The 11534-nt window shown below is 45.2% G+C and overlaps 1 protein-coding gene across 8 annotated transcripts in view; it reads right to left on the minus strand.

Moving 5' to 3' along the window:
* The window catches only part of PALM2AKAP2 (PALM2 and AKAP2 fusion), a 457899-nt gene that overhangs the window by 318751 nt on the left and 127614 nt on the right, over positions 1 to 11534 (minus strand). The gene's annotated exons all lie outside the window — the stretch shown is intronic.

An 11534-nucleotide genomic window follows, 5' to 3' on the forward strand; every position in this document is an offset into this window, starting at 1 on the left:
GGCCCTAGAGGAAAAAAAAGAGGATTCTGAAATCGGTGGTGAATGCAACATGTATGTGAAGGTGATGGGCTTGTCAGATATAATACAGGATGTTCACTTTAATCTGATTTTCAGATAAACAAGTAACTTTTTGTATAAAAGTGTGTCCCGCGCAATAACTGGGTATCCTGTATTTTGAGTTGCTAAATTTGATAACCCTGATAGGGGGGAAGGGAAAAAAGGAGCCAGCCTGGAGCAGAAGGTAATTATTGGGGAAAAATTAGAATTTGTTATAGATCTAGGAGCGGGTGCTTGTTATGAAAGGGTCACCCCCCCCCAAAGACTGGGAACCCCAGTTTCCTCTTCTGGTTAAAGTCGGGGTGCAAGGTGAGTGTCAAGCAGAATTACTTACATGCTGCTGTTTGAAGGAGTTTAAAGCCAGCGCTTCTTGGGGGAGTTCTGGGGGCTGATAGAATTGGCTGTATCCTGATTGTGTTGGTGGCTACACAAATCTACACGTGTTAAAAATCAGAGAAGTAGGGGCACCGGGGCGGCTCAGTCCATCAAACATCTGAATCTTGATTTCTGCTCGGGTCAAGATCTCTCAAGGTCATGAGATCAGGCTCCGCACTGGGTGTGGAGCCTGCTTAAGATTCTCTCTATCTTCTCCCTCTGCCTCTCCCTCCCCCGCCCCCCAAAAAAAGTTCAGAGAAGCATACATCAAAAAGGTCACATTTGCTCTGTTAATTTTCTTTTAAAGAGGGCTTTCAGCTGTTACGTCTTACAGAGAATTCATGAGTTCATCCAGTAAGCTGCATAAGGAATTAATTTAAGTAGCAGTCCTGACCCTAACCCGAGACTACGGTTCTCTTACAGGGTCCCCATCCCAGAGGGCCCTCGAAAGGTTCCTAACAGGCCCACCCACCAATCTGCCCAACATGCCTAAACATATCTACATCTCACTTAGCTCCAAGCCATAACACTACCACCCTGTCACCTCCTCATACTCCTGACAATTAAATAAAATATGCTGTGAAAGTCAGAAGTGGAAGGCTGGTGGCCCAGGGTGGGGGCTGGCGGTGGCGGGGCCTGAGTGGGGGCGGGGGGGGCGATTGGAATGGGAAACGAAGCCAGCCCACACTGTGTTAAAATCTCATTATGTTTGGTTTGGCCCACACAGTGTTTAAATCGTTGTGAACATTTAAACATCAACAGACTTCCTTCAAAAGCTGGATTTCCAGGTTCTCTTAAAAAAGCAGAAGATCCCAGGCGTGTGTTCCCACAAAGTACCAATCAACTAGGGTTGAGTGCCACCTGTCCCCGAGGGGCCCGCCCTCCGTGGGTCACCACAATCCCAAGAGCTGAGCCATCGTGCCAACCTGGCGCCCGTACACATCTGGGTTTTTTTTACACCAGGCATTCCGCAGGGTGTCTGGCACAAGGGAAGCCCTCGGGACCTGGGAGATCCTCTCTCCCCCTAAAAAAAGCTCGGATGAAGTTACTGTATTTCACTTGTTTTTCGAGCTCTGGGGTGCCCTGTCTCCCTCCAGGGGAGATGCTCCACACCTGCTCCTCCAATGCTAAGCCAGTCTACTTCCAGCTTTTCTCTGTGGACCCAGGCTTAGGGCAACAGAGAGCTGGAATCATCCAGAGGCAGTAGCAGCTGAGGTGTCCAGACTGAGATGATGGTGGAAGGTGGGGGGAGAGCATCGCTGAGCAACTGAAATTACCTTCCCCTTCGCCTCGTCTCCTCTGTGCTGTCAGAGCGAGTACCTTCTCTTCCTTCTGCCCTCTCAGCTCCAATACTTACCAGGTATCTATCATCCTCACTCCAGGTGAATAAGGATGGGGATGACCAGGCTACCACAGTCTTATTTCTAGTGGTTGGTGGCATTAGAGGGTATATCCTAGCCTCCGGGCCCTGCCCTGCCTTTTGACTCAACCCCATCAGACTTACCATCAAGGATTCAATATCCTTCAGCTTCCATTGTGACTTTTATTTGATGAACAGCATGACGTGTTGAACACATATGCTCAGACTTTACTGTTCATGAATGAGGCTGCCTGTACGGCACCTGGTAAGGAAAAACGGGGCCCTCCAAGGATGGGCTCCTCACTCTCCCACAGGGTGTTTTTGCTCACCTGGATAAGCAGTATTTCCTTTCAGGGTCCCTCATGTTAGCTGCAAGCTTTTCAGATTATTTTCATTTTATTTATTTATTTTTAAAGATCTTATTTATTTATTCATGAGAGACACAGAGACACACAGAGAGAGAGGCAGAGACACAGGCCGAGGGAGAAGCAGGATCCACGCAGGGAGCCCGATGCGGGACTCGATCCCTGACCCCAGGATCACGGCCTGGGCGGAAGGCAGACGCTCAACCACTGAACCACCCAAGCGTCCCTTCAGATTTTTTTTAACTGATAGTTTTTTTTCCCAGCGTTAGTGAAGTATGATTGACAAGTAAGAATTGTATATATTTACAGCATGCAACATGATGTTTTGATATACACTGTGAAATGATTATCACCATCAACATAATTAATATATCCATCACCTCACACAGTTGCCATTTGTGTGTGTGTGTGTGTGATGGTAACACATGAGATCTACTCTCTTAGCAAATTTCCAGTGGATAACACGTTATTATTAACTGTAGTCATCACGTCATACATTAGGTCTTCTGAACTTACTCATCTTCTAACTTAAACTTGGACCCTTGATTAATATCCTCCCTTTGAGAGGCACCTGGGTGGCTCAGGGGTTGAACATCCGCCTTTGGCTCAGGTCATGATCCTGGGGTCCAGGGATCGAGTCCCGCATCGGGCTCCCCACAGGGAGCTTCTCCCTCTGCCTGTGTCTCTGGTGAATAAATAAACAGAATCTTTAAAAATATATATATATTCTCCCTTGGCCCCCACCTCCTAGCCTCTGGTAAAAGCCATTCCACTCTGTATTACTATAAGTTTGACTTTTTTTTTTTTTTTTTTTTTTAGATTTCACATATAAGTGAGATCACACAGTATTCATCTTTTTGCATCTGGCTTATTTCACAGATGGCAGACCTTCCTTCTTTTTAAAGGCTGAATAATATGCCATTATTACACATCCGCTTTCTTCATCCATTCATCTGACATTGGACGCAAGTGTTTCTATATCTTGGCCATCATAAATAACACTGCAATGAATATAGAGGTACAGATACCTCCTCAAAGTAGTGACTTTATTTCCTCTGGATCTATACCCAAGAGCTGCACTGCTGGACCACATGGCAGCTCTATTTTTAATTTCTTGAGGAACTGCTCTACTCTTTTATGCTTTTCAGATCTTATATGCCACACAGTCCCACTGGAACAAGGAAACTTTTGAACCATTTCCACCCCGTTAGAGGTGGCAGGTATTATCAGCCCAAGCTGAAAAATCAGGCCATAGAAACTCAGTGTTTGAGACCAACCCAGAAGCCCCAGAGAAGGCTCTATGCCTCTCCACCAAGAGGCACCTCTCCCAGATCCCAGCCTCTCTCTCACGTCACGTACGGGACATGCATACTATCAGAGCTGCTCCAATCCTGGAGCCCTGTGTGGTATTCACTGGCCTCTAAGTTGTTGCCATTTTTGCTCAAACTCAGAGAAAGAAGATCCCCTGCTTACCAGCAAAGGGGTTAATTTTTCAAGCATATGTTTTTCTCTTAAGAATAACATTTTTTTATAACCCTCAAAGTTTTAAGTTTCAGCTCTGAATTTAAAAATAAAGTGAATACTCAGATGACTGGTTATAATTTAGAAGAAGGGGAGGGGGGAATCCCACCCACCTAGAATAGTAAGTAAACCAGTATAATTCAGCAAAAAAAAGTAAGGGCAGGTTTTTACAAATGCCCTGAAGACATTTGGTAGTGCACAGACTTTCAAGAGCCTGGTAGCCTGCAGGGTGGGGGAATGATGAGCAAGAAGATGTGCCCTGAGGTCTGGCCCACAGCCTTTTCAACTACAACTAGGCCTTTTATCTTGGGGACACTTATGGCTTCTCTTTCCTCTTCTATCTTATTCCAGGGAAAGGTACCAGCTTCCCTATTCCCATCTTCTGGCTAAGCTCATGTGATGCAACAGAAGCATTGATACTAGGGTCAAGGACTAACCCCAAAGCATTTTTTAGGTAGGTGCAAGCATAATGTAAATAAGCTATAGGTTGTCTTTATCTCTCTCTCTCTCTCTCTCTCTCATGAATATAATAATCTCCTTTTGAAGATTTTAATCCAACAAGAAACTAGTGAAAAAGACTGACATCAGAATTAACCAAGGGCACATGTAGCTCCAACAATGGCACCCCACACAAACCTCTGCTTCTGCTGGCATTTCCTGTCAGAAATAGGTCTCAGCTGTGCGGTATTCTCGCAAAGCCACAGCACTCATGGGCGAACATTCCTCTGCAAAGCATCCTGTGCTGGGCGGCCATCACCCCAATCCGGTCATGCTCTCTTGGGCCTCATCCTGGGCCGTGGGGTCTCTGTGTGTTGTGTTTCCGGACAGAGAAGAGCCTGAGTGAGGCTGAATCCTTCTGCGCATGAAGGGTTGGTTCAGACAATGGATGCTACAAGTGAGCCTGAGGGAAGCTTATATGGCATCTTTGCAAGAATAAACTCCTCTTTGATATGCTACACCGGTGTGCACACAGACTGGCTTAGGAGAATCATTAACCATCACTGAGTAAGTGAGTCTCAACTGCGGATCATCCTGGCATCCTCTGAGGGCTTCCCACGTGAGAAGCAGCTGCACCAAGAATCAGGCGTGAGGGCTGGAGGGGCTACCACCAGGCTTGATCACCTGATCTGCTATGGGACCTCTCCATCTACAGGGTCCTAATAGGTACCATGCACCTCTCAAGGGCCTCCCACTATATGGCTGGATATCTACCCTACAGCATGACTTTTTGTTTCACTGACGTGCCCCCTATGTGAATTTTGTGGCCCATAGTCGTAATCAGCCAATCCCATGCGTACCCTTCAAACAGGTTTCTTCAAGTGACCAACAGACAGAAATTTCACTCTATTTAAATCACTTAAAACAACTACCCAAAGACCTCTTCTCGATCAGCCACTTGATGTGAGAGGGACACACTGCATCACATCCAAACTGAGCTTTGTTTGATTAAGACTCTACTCTGCCCCTCTCTTCTTTTTTTAAACAATTTTTATTCTACTTTGCCTCTTTTTAAAAATTTTAAAATTTAAATTCAATTTGCCAAAAAATTAAAAAATTAAAAAATAAATTCAATTTGCCAACATACAGTATAACACTCAGTGCTCATCCCATCAAGTGCCGTCCTTAGTGCCTGTCACCCAGTTACCCCATCCCCCCACCCGCCTCCCCTTCTGCAACCCTTTGTTTGTTTCCCAGAGTTAGGGGTCTCTCATGGTTTGTCTTCCTCTCTAATTTTTCCCCACTCAGTTTCCCTCCTTTCCCTTATAGTCCCTTTCACTATTATATTTCACGAATGCGTGCTTGGCCTCTTAAGATATCCACACCTCACAAACTCTGAGACATGTCACAGTGGGCATATGGCACTGGTCAAGACCTAGGCCACCATCTTCCTTTACCATTAATCTTCTACCCCTTTTCCAGGGGTTCTTCACTTGTGTTCCCCAGAATAGCAGCTGCAGCAGGGTACAACATCTCCTGGGGACTTGTTAGAAATGCAAGTTCTCAGGCCCCACCCCAGACCTACAAAATCAAACACCGGGAGTGAGGTCCAGCAACCTGTGTTTTAAGGAGCTCTCGGGGGTTCCTAATGCATTACAGTTTGAGAATCGCCGTTCTGTATTTTACCTGGCCCAAAGGCAGTTGCCGCTATTACTAGAAGTCCTTAGTCCAGCTGGATCTCCCTACATTGTTTATTATGTGAGGCTGGTAATAAAATAAAATCATATAAGCACCCTGAGTGATTTATGTGAGAGGCTCAGAATTATATACCTTGTTCCTAAAGATTCTTCTAGAACAGGAATTTCCCACCTCAAGGTACTGATTGTTTAAAATTTTTCTGTTAAATTTGGGAGAGCAATCATCCACCAAGATGTGAATGTTCTGGGTTACAATAATGTCAGTGATTACAAAGAGTTCACTTAATATCAAAAGATACAGCAAATGTGCACTATTTTTCCAACAACCCAGACATTTGGACACCAAACTCACAAAGCCCTGGTGAAAATACACCCTGATTTTATAACGTTTTAAAACACCTAGGGGGTGCTGGAAGGAGCACTTCACAGTATCCTTACAAAGCCCAAATGAGTCCATGCATAGGAAAAACACATCATAAAGTTCAAAGCTCTACCTACATCTGGAGGTCACAAAAGGTTGACCTGTTGACCCAAAGGAATGTTGTGTCCATAAATTTTTTTATAAGTTTTGAAACTAGTTCTTTCTTAAGTGGGAGTCTCACATTTTTAAAAAGCAGATTTCTTACTTCTCTTGAAAATGAGTGGATGTGACAACACAGAACTCACATTCTCACATGGTATAAATTCGCTCTATCCCAACTGAGGAGTCGTGTCTGCTCTCCAGATCCCCACTGCTGCCCCCCAGCCTGCGTCACTCCCCGGTGTTAACACTGGCCCTGGAGTCTTTAAATTTGTAACTCCTCTCCACTATAAACAATCCTTTTCACTGTTATTATTAGTATCTTCCTGCACAGGAAATGCTCAGTAGCTACTATATTCATCTGAAATTTCCCAGTTTGGCAAAAATGATTCGAGTTAATAGAATTCATCTTCCATTCTTTGTGTCCATTTTCTGTTTAAAGATCCATGAGTTATGCGTCGTCGATTCACTTATAACTAGAGAACTTTGAGTGTTTTCTGAGTCCTTGCTCTGAGAATGTCCCATGAAATTTCTCAAATAACTTTCACAACAATTCCATGAGGCGGGTATTATCATTATCCCCATCTTCCTGATGAGGAAAACGAGGGACAGTGAGGTCATACGGATAATAAGAGAATAGCCAGGACTTGAGTCACAGCTTCCGGACACCAGAAGCCTTCCTTGAAACTGGCCAGATCGTGTGAGGCACTACCAGCCCTGGGGACCACTGTCTCCGTGCATCAGTGCCCATTTGCTGTCTCCGTCAATGTCACACCACATAATGATTATTGTCAAGCGAGTTGAACAACATTCCCAAAGAGATCAGGGATGAAATGCGGGTAGTTCAGAGGACCAACAGCAGGAGTCCCAAAAGTGTTGAGCAGCCCCAAAGGAATGTAGAAGCACCAGTGCTGAGCCCTGGTTTCCCTTAAATAATGACAAATCATACCCCCCCAAACCCCCTGTTTGGCTTTTTTAATGATGGCTTCTTAATGAGCACTGCTATTATTTCTCAGGGTCCTTGCCAGAGCAGCTGCTCTTTGTCCCAAGAGGCCAAAGCCTGAAATACTCAGAGGTCCAAATAAGTGACCAAAGGGGTGTTTGACCCTTGCATGTGTTTGCGTAAGGCCTACCTCAGCACTCTCGGACCTGGCAATGACCCTTGAGCAATGAGCCCTGGGTGGCAACTATCTCCTGGGTGGCCCTGCAGATTCGGCTGCGGTGAACATTTCCTCAGCACCAATATCCTGAGCAAACCATCAGTTGGGCCTTAACAGGAAATTCTAGAAGCAAGGTATCACTCACATCTCTGAGATGGAGGAAGATAGCAACCAGTACTCAGGATCTTCGATTCTTCATTCCTTTGCCAGTTACCTGCCAATGAGACAGGTTTACAAGGGACATGCATAGGAATGGTCCCTACAAGAATCAGTTTTGTTTTGTTTTTTTTTACTGTAGGGTTTGGGGTTTGGGTCTCTAAATCCTGGAGGGGTACCTGACTTGGGAAGCTGGACTGGACTGGATCACATGTAAATCGCAGCAAGGACTTTTGCCCAGGCTACGCAGACCCACTTAAGTGGCCTGAATCAAAGGCAGGCTGACCAGCCCCCCGGCCCCTGGTCCCATACTCTAACTCTGGTATTCAAGGCCTTATCATCTCCAGGAAAGAAGAGGCATTGAGACATGAATCCAAGGAAATGCCAGAAGTGTTTCTCAGCAAGTGAAGGGCAGAGGCAGCCTAAGCCACCCACCTATATCCAGACCTTCTCAGGACAGAGAATGGGATCTGTGTGAGAGTGTCAAGAGGAAGAGGAACCCAAAGTGAGATCCCCAAAAGGAGAGATTTCATGGAGGCCCATCCAGGCTCACATACCCATGAATCCATCCCTCTCCTCCTGACCCCAGGACTCTAGCTTGGAAGGATGCGTGTGGCAGCTCCCACCCTTATCAGGGTACCCCCTCCAAGCAAGAAATGCCACGAACACAAAGGATCGGGAGAGACTCGACTTAAGACAACTCTTTCACGTCTCATTATGTGAGCTTGGATGTCTCTATCATCAACTTTAAAGTGAAGATAACAAGACCTGCCCCACAGAGCTCAAAATGAAGGTAACAACCACAGGTGTCTATAAATTGTAAACTGATACACAGATGCAAAAAAGATCATTTTTATTAATCCACAGAGTGGATTCTTATTACATGACAAAATTATCTAAAAATCAGGTGGGGTTGACCTTTCATATTTGTAGCACACGTGAACATGCTCATACTGATCCCCGGTACAGGCCTGAGGCCTTGCCCACATGACTCTGGAGGTGTTTGCCCAAGATGACCTCTGCAACATGGAGTTATCTTCCCACATGCCCAAGGAAGACTGCCTTCCTCTCGGATGTACAGACATAACATCCTCTCCCAGAGTTGATTTCCATTGACACACGGTAGCTTCTTTCCCAAGGGAGTGTTGTTACTCATTCACTTAGAACATACGCCAGATATTTCCACGTGCTGAAAGCCAGCTTGGAAGACTCTCCAAAGCATGCGGGCCTCCTCGTTGGTCTGGGCCCTCCCAGAGCAACTGCATCAGTATGCTTCTGCCTTGCTTCTGCCTTGTTGGCTCACCCTGAGGCTGTTGGAACGTCCTGTACAGTGTGCTCAGAGGCTGTGCCGCCATCTTGGGGGTAGCAATTCAGGGCAATAGTCAATAGAGGGGCTCCAGGGCCCTGAAGTGTGGGTTCAAACCCTGGCTTTGACCCTCTCTTTTAATGTTGGGCTCTTTATCTATAACATATAAATAACAGAGTAGTTCCTAGCTCATCACTTTATTACTGTTCAATGACATAATGTGTGTTAAAATGCACTTTGGTCTTATTGCCGACTTTGTGCCTTTAGCTGTTGACTGAACTTCTTCATGCTTTTGGCTTTTCCTTTCTCAGACTAACTGTTCCAAATAAATAATAGTCAAACTAACAATAAATAATCAATAAATACCTTCTGCTAATTGGGAAGGTTATTATGTTATATTTGATTTTACCCAGTCTTCAGGACTTGCTCCGATGTCTCCCCTCCAGGGAAGGTTCCACAACTCCATGAGGTTGGTTAACCTGTGCCACCTGAGTGCTCATTTGCATAAGTACTCCTGGCACTGAACAGTAGTTGTTTATGTGTGTTTCTCCTTCAGACTATCAACAACTGAAGGTCAAAAAAATAATAATAAAAGCAGATCACACAGTGCCTTGTGGAATAGACAATGTTCAATAAATGGCAATTGCATTATTAATCCCTGGAATTATTATCCACCTTCATTCTGCTACAGAGGCATTTTGCTATCTCCTCAAATTACCAACTGGGGAGTATCCCTACAGGAGGAAGGAGTGCCTGGGAGTAGAGAAAGTTGTTAAAAATGGACTTGCTCTTCTTTGGGCAAGAGATAGGATGAGATCCATCTTTTCTCATTGATCAGTGTCTGGGTTCAACTGGAAGATTCAATTAAGGTACCAGGGTTTCTGAATATTTCATTCCCTTGAGGGTAAAAAAAAAAAAAAAGAAAAGAAATCCCAGATGACCACGTGACAGATGGGTCACAGGACATCTGTCCTTTCAGGACCTAAGTATATAGAAGGTAACATCTTTCCTCTGATGGCTGAAACTTAGGGATGTTGATAGCACCTTCCTAGAAGGCTCTAAGCACCTGTTGAATGAATGGATGAACCCTCAGGTGACAACTCTGCACCCGTGTATGGAGCCGCTAGAGGAAAAAATGCCAGACACAGCCCTGGCTTTTAGTTAGAATTAAAGGGAAACATTTTAAAGGCTGTTCAGACTCTTTATGCTTCAGAGGTGTGTCTCTGAGCCTCACTGGGCAAGGCAGTGCTGTAGACAGGAATTGGGGGCTTGGGGTCTGTCCCTCAATACCATCTAATGATGACCACATGCCATGTAATTCACCGGTATCATAGCTAAACCTTACAAGGAGCCCAGAGGTAGAATGCATGAGCTCATTACACAGATGAAAGAACAGTGGCCCAGACTAAAACTGCCCATGACCCCACAGACTAGGATCCTCCTCTATCTGCTCTGTCTTTTGGAGAGGAGCCCAAGTTGGTGAAGAGGTAAGGCCTTGTTCTCCTCCTCTTTCACATTTCCATACTTCATACTTCAGGAGTGCTAGGCTCTGGAAGGAGGCTTGGGGGCCCCTGCAGGTCCCCTGACAACTCTAGGAAGATGGCAGAGAGAGGCAGGGTTTGCCAAATTTGGAGAGTGTACTAGGCCCAAGCATAGATAGCATAGAACTATTTACTGATATGGTCACAAGACCCTCTGCCCTCTCCCATTTTCTTAAATCTTTCTCTCTCTCCCCCCATCCCTCTCTCTCTCTGTCACACACACACACACACACACACACACACGCACACACACACACACACAGTCATTTTCATTGTTAGTGTATCCAAACCAATAACAGCACATCTATTAAGTGAGGCTGATATGTCATAAGAATCATCAGCATCTTCCCAGGTCCAGGACAAACTCAATTCCACAACTGAATAGGCACAGGTATTTGTGTTTAGGCTTATCACACACTCAAGAGAATTCCAAAAGACTGGCTTGATCTTTCTGGAAAGTCCACTTGGCCCCTACTGAGATTACCGCAGCCCATCTGGAAAGGGGTGGCCCTACTGTTAGCTGCTACTGGCTCCCCATTCAGAGAACAAGTCCTTTCATAAGCCTCAGCTGTCCCTCAGGCGTCCAGTGAAAGCTGCTCACGCAAAGGCAGAAAATGTGACAACTGTTGGAAACCTTCACACAGTCTATGGCAGCAACTGAACGTTCTCTGGAATAGCCACTTACAGACGCTTAAAGCAGCCTATTCTTCAGTTTATATAAAACACCCACCAGCTACATGGCACCAAGAACTGAATATCTCCATTCTTACCAAGTTCATGACACACTGGCCACACTCCTTGCCACTAGCTTTAGAAACCATAAACCACGTCATTAACCATCAAAATACACATTCACAGAGGGGAAGGGAAAAGACAAAAAAATTGAAGAAAAAAAAAAAAAAAAACCAGCCTTCCTGAGTTCTGAAGTACCAAGTTCAAAGATTGCCCAACAGGCAAAAAAAAAAAACAACAAAAAACAAAAAACCATAGCATTTCAACACTGCCAACAAATGTGCCTCTCACTTCAGTGGTCAAGTT

Source organism: Vulpes vulpes, chromosome 12, assembly GCF_048418805.1.
Source record: "Vulpes vulpes isolate BD-2025 chromosome 12, VulVul3, whole genome shotgun sequence".
Taxonomy (NCBI): Eukaryota; Metazoa; Chordata; class Mammalia; order Carnivora; family Canidae; genus Vulpes; species Vulpes vulpes.